The sequence below is a fragment of the Oncorhynchus keta genome, chromosome 14, assembly GCF_023373465.1.
Source record: "Oncorhynchus keta strain PuntledgeMale-10-30-2019 chromosome 14, Oket_V2, whole genome shotgun sequence".
Lineage (NCBI taxonomy): Eukaryota > Metazoa > Chordata > Actinopteri > Salmoniformes > Salmonidae > Oncorhynchus > Oncorhynchus keta.
The window spans coordinates 16972393-16984970 of record NC_068434.1 but is presented as its reverse complement, the minus strand read 5'-3'; positions in this window follow the sequence as shown (position 1 = coordinate 16984970).

The window sequence follows — 12578 nt, the reverse complement described above, 5'->3', positions numbered from 1 at the left end:
AATTCACATTTCCAAACAGTCCATTTATATTTTCCAATAGGGCTTTTTACATTTGGGTGAGTTTTATTTCTTGCCTGAGTAGCCTCGTTTCACCTCCAAAAATACAATTAAACCATCTAGTGTACAGTGAAATACGAACACAATGTCAATACAGATAGTCTTGTCAAATAATGAACATCCAATCACATTAACCATTCCTCTCTCGCGGGAATTCCACTAACGGTCCATATGTAGCCAAACGTAGCTGCTGCTCATGTTGGTATCTGTACTGAAGACAGGGAGACATAGTCGAGTGGTAACGCGTGTGCAAGCAGTTGCTCCCGACGCCACTTGGGTACACTGCAGCATCCACAGAGGCTCTTGCTGCCAAAGGAATGGCTGACAGCTTGAAAGACGTTTTGGACACTACAGTGAAAATGGTTAACTTTGTTAAAGCAAGTCCCCTGAACTCTCGTGTATTTTCTGCACTATGCAATGATATGGGCAGCGACCGTGTAGCGCTTTTACAACATACAGAAGTGCGCTGGTTATCAAGGGGCAAAGTATTGACACGTTTTTGGAATTGAGAGACAAGCTTAAAGTTTTCTTTACTGACCATCATTTCAACTTGTCTGACTGCTTGCGTTATGGTGAGTTTCTCACACGACTGGTCTATCTGGGTGATGTTTTTTCTCACCTGAATGATCTGAATCTAGGATTACAGGGACTCTCTGCAACTATATTCAATGTGCATGACAAAATTGAGGCTAAGATTAAGAAGTTGGAGCTCTTCTCTGTCTGCATTAACAATACATTTTATGATTTTTTTTGTGTGCAAATGAACTCAAACTTAAAGACAATGTCAAATGTGATATATCGAAGCACCTTGAGTGAGTTGGGCGCGCAATTACGCAGGTAGTTTCCCGAAACGGATGACACAAACAACTGGATTCATTATCTCTTTCATGCCCTGCCTCCAGTCCACTTACCGATATCTGAACAAGAGAGCCTCATCGAAGTTCTGTGAAAATGGAATTTAAATCAGATGCCACTGCCAGATTTCTGGATTGGGCTGCGCTCAGAGTATCCTGCCTTGGCAAATCACGCTGTTAAAAGAATGATGCACTTTGCAACCATGTACCTACACTACCGTTCAAAAGTTGGGGGTCACTTAGAAATGTCCTTGTTTTTGAAAGAAAAGCAATTTCTTTTCTATTTTTTTCCCACTCCGGGATGCTGGCCTTCTAGGCAGAGTTCCTCTGTCCAGTGTCTGTGTTCTTTTGCCCATCTTAATCTTTTCTTTTTATTGGCCAGTCTGAGATGTCTTTTTCTTAACAACTCTGCCTAGAAGGCCAGCATCCCCGAGTCGCCTCTTTCACTGTTGATGTTGAGACTGGTGTTTAACAGGTACTATTTAATGAAGCTGTCAGTTGAGGACTTGTGAGGTGTCTGTTTCTCATACTAGACAATCCTATGTACTTGTCCTCTTGCTCAGTTGTGCACCAGGGCCTCTCACTACTCTTTCTATTCTGGTTAGAGCCAGTTTGCGCTGTTCTGTGAAAGGAGTCGTACACAGAGTTGTACGAGATCTTCAGTTTCTTGTCAATTTCTCGCATGGAATAGCCTTCGTTTCTCAGAACAAAAGTAGACTGATGAGTTTCAGAAGAAAGTTTTTGTTTCTGCCCATTTTGAGCCTGTAATCGAATCCACAAATGTTTATACTCCAGATTCTCAACTAGTCTAAAGAAGGCCAGTTCTATTGTTTCTTTAATCAGAACAACAGTTTTCAGCTGTGCTAACATAATTGCAAAAGGGTTTTCTAATGATCAATTATCCTTTTAAAATGATAAACTTGGATTAGCTAACACAACGTGCCATTGAACACAGGAGTGATGGTTGCTGATAATGGGCCTCTGTACGCCTATGTAGATATTCCATTAAAATATCAGCCTTTTCCAGCTACAATAGTCATTTACAACATTAACAAAGTCTACACTGTATTTCTGGTCAATTTGATGTTATTTTAATGGACAAAATTGTTTATTTTCTTTAAAAAACAAGGACATTTCTAAGTGACCCCAAACTTTTGAACGGTAGTGTATGTGAGAGTGGATTCTCAGCCCTCACTAGCAGGACAAATAAATACAGGCACAGACTGTATGTGGAAAATTATTTAAGACTGAGACTCTCTCCAATACAAATCAAAATTGCAGAGTTATGTGCATCCTTTTCAGCGCACCCATCTCATTAACCTGTGGTGAGTTAGTCACAATTTTTCGATTAACAAATAAGGTGTTATATGTAAGATGGTTAAATAAAGAGCTAAATTCCTGATTATTATAATATTTTTATTTGTGCCCTGGTCCTATAAGAGTTCTTTGTCACTTCCCACGAGCCGGGTTGTGGCAAAACTCACACTCATTCTTATGTTTAACTTGTCTAGGACTGGGGATCCGCTAGCCCCGCAACAGCCAGTGAAAGTGCAGGGCGCCAAATTCAAAACAACAAAAATCTCATAATTAAAATTCCTCAAGCATACAAGTATTTTACACAATTTTAAAGATTAATCCAGCCACAGTGTCTGATTTCAAAAAGGATTTACAGCGAAAGCACCACAAACGATTATGTTAGGTCACCACCAAGCCACAGAAAAACACAGCCATTTTTCCAGCCAAAGAGAGGAGTCACAAAAAGCAGAAATAGAGATCAAATTAATCACTAACCTTTGATGATCTTCATCAGATGACACTCATAGGACTTCATGTTACACAATGCATGTATTTTTTTTTTATTAAAGTTCATATTTATATTTTAAAAATCTAAGTTTACATTGGCGCGTTACGTTCAGTAGTTCTAAAACATGCTGTGATATTGCAGAGAGCCACATCAATTTACAGAAATACCCATAATAAACATTGATAAAGGTATGACTATTATACATGGAACTTTAGATAAACTTTAGATAATGCAACCAATGTGTTGGCACCTTACGGAGAAAGCAAACCATGCAATAATCTGAGTACAGCCTTTAAACAACAAAGCAGCCAAAAAGATACCTGCCATATTGGATATTCAACATTACTCAGAAATAGCATTTGAAATATTAACTTACCATTGATGATCTTCATCAGAATGCACTCCCAGAAATCCCAGTTCCACCATAAATGTTTGATTTCTTCGATAATGTCCATCAGTTATGTCCAAATATCTTCTTTTGTTAGGGTGTTTGGTAAACAAATCCAAAAGCGCGTTCAGGTCGCGCTGAACGTTGGACGAAAAGTTTAAAAAGTTCCGTTACAGCCCGTAGAATCATGCCAACCTAAGTATGGAATCAATCTTTAGGATGTTTTTAACATAAAACTTCATTAATGTTCCAACCTGATAATTCCTTTGTCTGTACAAATGAAGTGGAACGTAGCTACCTTTCACGTGAGCGCGCCAGACCGAGGCTGTGGCACTCTGCCAGACCACTCACTCAAAGATCTCTTATGAGCCCCTCCTTTAGAGTAGAATCCTCAAAACAGGTTCTAAATACTGTTGACATCTAGTGGAAGCCGTGGGAAGTGAAACATAACTAATATCACCCTGTATCTTCAATGGGGGCTGAGTTGAAGAACTACAAACCTCAGATTTCCCACTTCCTGGTTGGATTTTTTCTCAGGTTTTTGCCTGCCATATGAGTTCTGTTATACTCCCAGACATCATTCAAATAGTTTTAGAAACTGCAGAGTGTTTGCTATCCAAATGTACTAATTTTATGCATATTTTAGCTTTTCCGGCTGAGTATCAGGCAGCTTAATTTGGCCACGTTTTTCCTCCAATCTACCCAATACTGCCCCCTACCCCAAAGAAGTTAATACATGTATAGTGTGTGTGTGTGTGGCAGGCTTACAATGATGGAGAAAAAAAATACATTTGAGGGTGCACTGACCCTGGTGGTAGAGGGTGTAAGCAGCTGGAGGTTGAATGTTTGAAGGGGTACGGGACAATAACATTTTGGGAACTGGCCTACGCCAATGACGACAGTTAGTCTTACTGGAGTCCAACATATAACGAAAAAGAGTGCAACATATAACGAAAAAGACATTACAGACAAAATACTTTACAATTTACTTACAGTGCATTTAAAAAAACATTAACATGTAGTGTGTGCATCGATCAGTTACACGCACATGTCAGTCCACACACACAACAAGTAGGTCACATGGTGGAGAGGCGTTGTGACGTGAGGTGTTGCTTTATTTGTTTTTTGAAACCAGGTTTGCTGTTCACTTTTGCTATAGAAGATGGAAGGGTGTTCCATGCACTCATGGCTCTGCATAATACTGTACGTTTCCTTGAATTTGTTCTGGACCCGGGGACTGTGAAAATACCCCTGGTTGCATGTCTGGTGGGGTAAGTGTGTGTGTCAGTGCTGTGTGTAAATTGACAGTGCAAACTATTTGGAATTTCCAAAACATGAATGTTTCTTAGAAAAAATAAGAAATAACGGATTCAACTCTTAGCCTAGAGAGACCAGCATTAATATTATCCCTCTGATTACAATGAAGAGCACGACGTGCCACTCTGTTCTCGGTCAGCTGCAGCTTAACATTCTTTGCAGCACTTGACCATATGACTGGACAATAATCAAGATAAGATAAAACTAGAGCCAGCAGGACTTGCTTCGTGGAGTGTGTCAAGAAAATCAGAGCATCTCTTTATTACAGAAATACCCTCCCAATCTTTTCAACCATTTAATCTATATGTTTGGACCATGAGAGATTACAATCTAAGGTAACACCAAGTAATTTAGTCTCCTCAACATGTTCAACGGCCACAGCATTCATTACCAGATTCAGCTGAGGTCGGGAACTTTGGGAATAACTTGTACCAAATACAACGCTCTTAGTTTTAGAGATGTTCAGGACCAGCTTATTACTCGCCACCCATTCCAAAACAGACTGCAACTCTTTGTTAAGGGTTTAAGTGACTTCATTAGAGAGGTTACAGCTGTAATCGCAGCAAAAGGTGGTGCTACAAACTATTAACTTAAGGGGGCTGAATAATTTAGCACGCCCAATTTTTCAGTTTTTGATTTGTTAAAAAAGTTTCAAATATCCAATAAATGTCGTTCCACTTCATGATTGTGTCCCACTTGTTGTTGATTCTTCACAAAAAAATACAGTTTTACATCTTTATGTTTGAAGCCTGAAATGTGGCAAAAGATCTCAAAGTTCAAGGGGGCCGAATACTTTTGCAAGGCACTGTACATGAGTTTGATGGCTCACTGTTTATTGTTGGCCTTTCCTGCGTAAGTTTGCCCACTTTGTTAAGTAAGTAATCATTAAAACAATTTCTAACATCAATTGCTTTTATGATGAATATGCCATCTGATTCAATGCAAGATGGAGTTAAATCTTTCTGCCCATAGTTTCATTTAAAGTACTGTTTTTTCCCACCATTCATCTTGGTTTCATAATACATTTTTTTATTACTATTATTAATTTCTCAATTTTCAGTAAGTCAGCCAGTCAGATGTGCAGCCACATTTTTTAGCCACTCCTTTTTCCCCCATCTCTTTCAAGCATACAGTTTTTGAATTCATCATCAATCCATGGAGCCTTAACAGTAAGTTTCTTAATAGGTGCATGTTTATCAGTAATTAGTAACTATCCGGTTCCGGTTGGAGCGAGCGGTCGCATTCGCACTTCGCTCTGCAGGTTGTATAACTTTTTCATTACATTTCATTATAGTACAACGGTTGATTTGTCTAATCTTAGCAATTCTTCTTAGCTAGCTACATAGCCGTCCTTGTATCAGAGATAATTGCATAATTATCGTATTTCGTCGCCCTAACGTAGCCTTCACTGCTATTCGCCCAGGAGCTAGCAACGCTAGCTAACGCACACAGATTAGCATCACTGTAGTGCTATTCACTCAACTGTACGACTTGATTAGTTTACTGTTAGCTAGCTACATAATCTTAGCCATTCTTCTTAGCTAGCTACATAGCCGTCCTTGTATCAGAGATAATTGCATAATTATCGTATTTCGTATTTCGTCGCCTAACGTAGCCTTCACTGCTATTCGCCCAGGAGCTAGCAACGCTAGCTAACGCACACAGATTAGCATCACTGTAGTGCTATTCACTCAACTGTACGACTTGATTAGTTCAGTGTTAGCTAGCTACATAGCTGTCTTTGTTTCAAGATAATTGTGTAGTTTAGTGTGTGTAGCCTTGGAGTGATTATCTTAATTCACTGAGGTTCGCTAGCCAGCTATTTGTCGTCCTTAACGTAGGAGACTCTGCTAGCTAGCCAACGTCTACTGAATAGAACTCAACCGGTCGCATTCACAGGTAGTATCACATTTTCATTTCATTACAGTACAACGGTTTGATTTGTTTGATCGTAGCTAGCTACATAGCTAGCTACATAGCCGTCTTTGTTTCAAAGATAATTGTGTAGTCTAGAGCGATTTCCTAGGTTAGCTAGCCAGCTATTGTCGTTCTTTTAACTCAAAGTAACGTAAACAACACTGCTAGCTAGCCAGCTAGCCCCGAATAGCAGCACTGTAGAAATTATTACACTCAACGGAACGACTTGATTAGTGTAGTGTCAACAACGCAGCTACTGCCAGCTAGCCTACTTTAGCAGTACTGTATCATTTTAATCATTTTAGTCAATAAGATTCTTGCTACGTAAGCCTAACTTTCTGAACATTCGAGACGTGTAGTCCGCTTGTCATTCAATTTCCTTGCATTAGCGTAGCCTTTTCTGTAGCCTGTCAACTATGTGTCTGTCTATCCCTGTTCTCTCCTCTCTGCACAGACTATACAAACGCTCCACACCGCGTGGCCGCGACCACCCTAACCTGGTGGTCCCAGCGCGTACGACCCACGTGGAGTTCCAGGTCTCTGGTAGCCTCTGGAACTGCCAATCTGCGGCCAACAAGGCAGAGTTCATCTCAGCCTATGCCTCCCTCCAGTCCCTTGACTTCTTGGCACTGACGGAAACATGGATCACCACAGATAACACTGCTACTCCTACTGCTCTCTCCTCGTCCGCCCACGTGTTCTCGCACACCCCGAGAGCTTCTGGTCAGCGGGGTGGTGGCACCGGGATCCTCATCTCTCCCAAGTGGTCTTTCTCTCTTTCTCCCCTTACCCATCTGTCTATTGCCTCCTTTGAATTCCATGCTGTCACAGTTACCAGCCCTTTCAAGCTTAACATCCTTATCATTTATCGCCCTCCAGGTTCCCTCGGAGAGTTCATCAATGAGCTTGATGCCTTGATAAGCTCCTTTCCTGAGGACGGCTCACCTCTCACAGTTCTGGGCGACTTTAACCTCCCCACGTCTACCTTTGACTCATTCCTCTCTGCCTCCTTCTTTCCACTCCTCTCCTCTTTTGACCTCACCCTCTCACCTTCCCCCTACTCACAAGGCAGGCAATACGCTTGACCTCATCTTTACTAGATGCTGTTCTTCCACTAACCTCATTGCAACTCCCCTCCAAGTCTCCGACCACTACCTTGTATCCTTTTCCCTCTCGCTCTCATCCAACACTTCCCACACTGCCCCTACTCGGATGGTATCGCGCCGTCCCAACCTTCGCTCTCTCTCCCCCGCTACTCTCTCCTCTTCCATCCTATCTTCTCTTCCCTCTGCTCAAACTTTCTCCAACCTATCTCCTGATTCTGCCTCCTCAACCCTCCTCTCCTCCCTTACTGCATCCTTTGACTCCCTATGTCCCCTATCCTCCAGGCCGGCTCGGTCCTCCCCTCCCCGCTCCGTGGCTCGACGACTCATTGCGAGCTCACAGAACAGGGCTCCGGGCAGCCGGCGGAAATGGAGGAAAACTTCGCCTCCCTGCGGACCTGGCATCCTTTCACTCCCTCCTCTCTACATTTTCCTCCTCTGTCTCTGCTGCTAAAGCCACTTTCTACCATTCTAAGTTCCAAGCATCTGCCTCTAACCCTAGGAAGCTCTTTGCCACCTTCTCCTCCCTCCTGAATCCTCCCCCCTCCCTCCTCCCTCTCTGCAGATGACTTCGTCAACCATTTTGAAAAGAAGGTCGATGACATCCGATCCTCGTTTGCTAAGTCAAACGACACCGCTGGTTCTGCTCACACTGCCCTACCCTATGCTCTGACCTCTTTCTCCCCTCTCTCTCCGGATGAAATCTCGCGTCTTGTGACGGCCGGCCGCCCAACAACCTGCCCGCTTGACCCTATCCCCTCCTCTCTTCTCCAGACCATTTCCGGAGACCTTCTCCCTTACCTCACCTCGCTCATCAACTCATCCCTGACCGCTGGCTACGTCCCTCCCGTCTTCAAGAGAGCGAGAGTTGCACCCCTTCTGAAAAAACCTACACTCGATCCCTCCGATGTCAACAACTACAGACCAGTATCCCTTCTCTCTTTTCTCTCCAAAACTCTTGAGCGTGCCGTCCTTGGCCAGCTCTACCGCTATCTCTCTCAGAATGACCTTCTTGATCCAAATCAGTCAGGTTTCAAGACTAGTCATTCAACTGAGACTGCTCTTCTCTGTATCACGGAGGCGCTCCGCACTGCTAAAGCTAACTCTCTCTCCTCTGCTCTCATCCTTCTAGACCTATCGGCTGCCTTCGATACTGTGAACCATCAGATCCTCCTCTCCACCCTCTCCGAGTTGGGCATCTCCGGCGCGGCCCACGCTTGGATTGCGTCCTACCTGACAGGTCGCTCCTACCAGGTGGCGTGGCGAGAATCTGTCTCCTCACCACGCGCTCTCACCACTGGTGTCCCCCAGGGCTCTGTTCTAGGCCCTCTCTTATTCTCGCTATACACCAAGTCACTTGGCTCTGTCATAACCTCACATGGTCTCTCCTATCATTGCTATGCAGACGACACACAATTAATCTTCTCCTTTCCCCCTTCTGATGACCAGGTGGCGAATCGCATCTCTGCATGTCTGGCAGACATATCAGTGTGGATGACGGATCACCACCTCAAGCTGAACCTCAGCAAGACGGAGCTCCTCTTCCTCCCGGGGAAGGACTGCCCGTTCCATGATCTCGCCATCACGGTTGACAACTCCATTGTGTCCTCCTCCCAGAGCGCTAAGAACCTTGGCGTGATCCTGGACAACACCCTGACGTTCTCAACTAACATCAAGGCGGTGTCCCGTTCCTGTAGGTTCATGCTCTACAACATCCGCAGAGTACGACCCTGCCTCACACAGGAAGCGGCGCAGGTCCTAATCCAGGCACTTGTCATCTCCCGTCTTGATTACTGCAACTCGCTGTTGGCTGGGCTCCCTGCCTGTGCCATTAAACCCCTACAACTCATCCAGAACGCCGCAGCCCGTCTGGTGTTCAACCTTCCCAAGTTCTCTCACGTCACCCCGCTCCTCCGCTCTCTCCACTGGCTTCCAGTTGAAGCTCGCATCCGCTACAAGACCATGGTGCTCGCCTACGGAGCTGTGAGGGGAACGGCACCTCAGTACCTCCAGGCTCTGATCAGGCCCTACACCCAAACAAGGGCACTGCGTTCATCCACCTCTGGCCTGCTCGCCTCCCTACCACTGAGGAAGTACAGTTCCCGCTCAGCCCAGTCAAAACTGTTCGCTGCTCTGGCCCCCAATGGTGGAACAAACTCCCTCACGACGCCAGGACAGCGGAGTCAATCACCACCTTCCGGAGACACCTGAAACCCCACCTCTTCAAGGAATACCTAGGATAGGGTAAGTAAGGGTAGGTAATCCTTCTCCCCCAACAAGATTTAGATGCAAGTGGCTGTTCCACTGGTTGTCATAAGGTGTATGCACCAATTTGTAAGTCGCTCTGGATAAGAGCGTCTGCTAAATGACTTAAATGTAAATGTAAATGTAATTGGAAGAACTAATTTAATAAATGTGTCAAGTGCAGCGTCTGGATGCTCCTTTTTAATCACATCAGACCAAAAAATATTTGTAACATCATCCACATAACAATCATAGCAAAACGTTTTGTATGATATCTATTACACTATTTTAGGTCAAGCTTTTGGAACTTTGGCTTTCCTGTATATAGCCACAATATTGTTATCACTGCATCCAATGGGTACAGATACAGCTTTAGAACAAAGTTATACAGTATTAGTACAAATGTAATCCATACATATGGATGATCTTGTTCCTGTTGTGTTTGTAAACACCCTGGTAGGGTGATTAATAACCTGTACCAGGTTGCAGGCACTGATTAGAGAGACAACTTTGTCTTGAATAGACAGCTTGATGATAACAAGTCAATATTCAGGTCCCCAAGAAAGTTGACCTCTCTGTTTACATCACATACACTATCAAGCATTTCACACATATTATTTAGACACTGTCTGTTAGCACATGGTGGCCTATAGCAACACCCCAAAAGAAAAGGCTTAGATGTGCCAAGTGAACCTGCAACCACAGCAATTCAATAACACTTGACAGAAGATATGCTCTAAGCATTACAGGGATATGGCATCTGAATATATACAGCAATACCTCCCCCATAAGCATTCCTGTCTACAGATGTTATATCATTGTATTTCTACTGTTGTATCATCAAATTCATTATCTAAGTGAGTCTCAGAAATGGCTACTCTATTAATGTTATCTGATGTTAGAAAGTTATTGATTTAATTAACAAGAATACATATATTAATATGGGCTATTTTCAGTCCTTTCCTGGGTAGTTCATATATTATGTTTATAGACATAATATGGAAAAGAGCAAACAAAGCAAAATAATAAATAAAAAATTTGACATTCAGCAGTCCATTAATCAGTTGGTGTGTGTAAGTATGTGTGTGTGTGCTGCAGGGTTGAATCTACACTACATGGCCTGGCTCGCAGTCACCGTTCCAATTCATCCCAAAGGTGTTCGATGGGGTTGAGGTCAGGGCTCTGTGCAGACCAACCAACTTCTTCCACACCGATCTCAACAAACCATTTCTGTATAAACCTCCCTTTGTACATGCTGATACAGGAAATGGCCTTCAGTAAACTTTTGCCACAAAGTTGGAAGTACAGAATTGTCTAGAATGTCACTATATGCTGCAATATTAAGATGTCCATTCACTGGTACTAAGGGGCCTAGCATGAACCATGAAAAACAGCCTCAGACTATTATTCCTCCTTGCATGTAGAGTTCTCCTGGCATCTGACAAACCCACAATGGTCCGTTGGACTGCCAGATGGTAAAGCATGATTTATCACTCCAGAGAACGTGTTTCCACTACTTCAGAGTCCAATGGCGATGAGCTTTACACCACTTCAGCCGACGCATGGCATTGAGCATGGGGATCTTAGGCTTGTGTGCGGCTGCTCGACAAGGAAACCCATTTATTGAAGCTTCTGGCGAACAGTTCTTGTGCTGACGTTGCTTCCAGAGGCAGTTTGAAATGTGGTAGCAACCAAGGACCAGTGGTGTAAAGTACTTGAGTAAAAATACTTTGAAGTACTACTTACCCCAAAAAAACAAGTTCTGTACTTTACTATTTATATTTTTGACAACTTTTACTTCACCACATTCCTAAAAAGGATCATGTATTTTTTACTCCATACATTTTCCCTGACACCCAAAAGTACACCCAAGTTACATTTTGAATGCTTAGCAGGACAAGAAATTGTCAAATTCACACTCTTAAAGAGCAAATCCTTGGACATCCCTACTGCATCTGATCTGGCAGACTCACTACACAAATGCTTCATTTGTAAATTATGTCTGAGTTTGAGTGTGCCCATTGCTATTGAGTAAGATAGGCCTGACATAAGTCTATCTACAGATGCATGTGGACCAAGAGTCACAAGAACTGTTGACCATAGTGACTCACAAAGGACTGTACAGGTACCGGAGGCTTCCTTTTGGAATCACCTCAGCGCCGGCCATGTTTCAGTGAACTATGGACCAGATACTGAGTGGGCTCACTGGGGTCCAATGTTACCTCGATGATCTACTCATCACCGGGAAAGACGAGCAGGAACACCTGAGAAACCTGAACGCTACACTACAGAGATTGGAGGAGTACGGTCTGATGGTCCGGAAGAACAAATGCAAGTTTTTCCGGCCCTCTTGAGTACCTGGGCCACGTCATCGACAGTTCGGGGCTCCACAAGGCAAGAGAGACTGGGTTTTTAAACCAAGGGAAAGGGGATGTGATTGGGTAAGGGAAAAGGAGCAGGTGTGTGTGTCTTCAGTGGCGACTGATTACTGGCACCTGTGACTAGGCAGAAGGAGAGAAAACAAATACACACAGGATACCTGTATCCGTAACACCCTGCAAGAGAAAGACAACCCCCTGACAGGTTGACTATTTAGTTGACATTGGGGCAGAATACACCCCAGGGTTAAGTCTGGGAACTGAGGCAGTCTACCCTCTTTCCCTAGTTTAAAAAAGGTTATTCTGAAAAGGTAATTTATTTACATTAAGAGAATTTATGTTAAAAATAAAACAATGGGCAAAACAGCAAATATTTACTTTTTCCTTATGTCATCAAAGGTAAAGGGGAGGAATATGTTGTGTGTTGATATTCTAGTTTTGTCCCTTTAGGGCACCTGTAACCTACCCTTGCTTACCTATTCAACAATGCCCATGTTAATTTCTCCTTATAGTTGT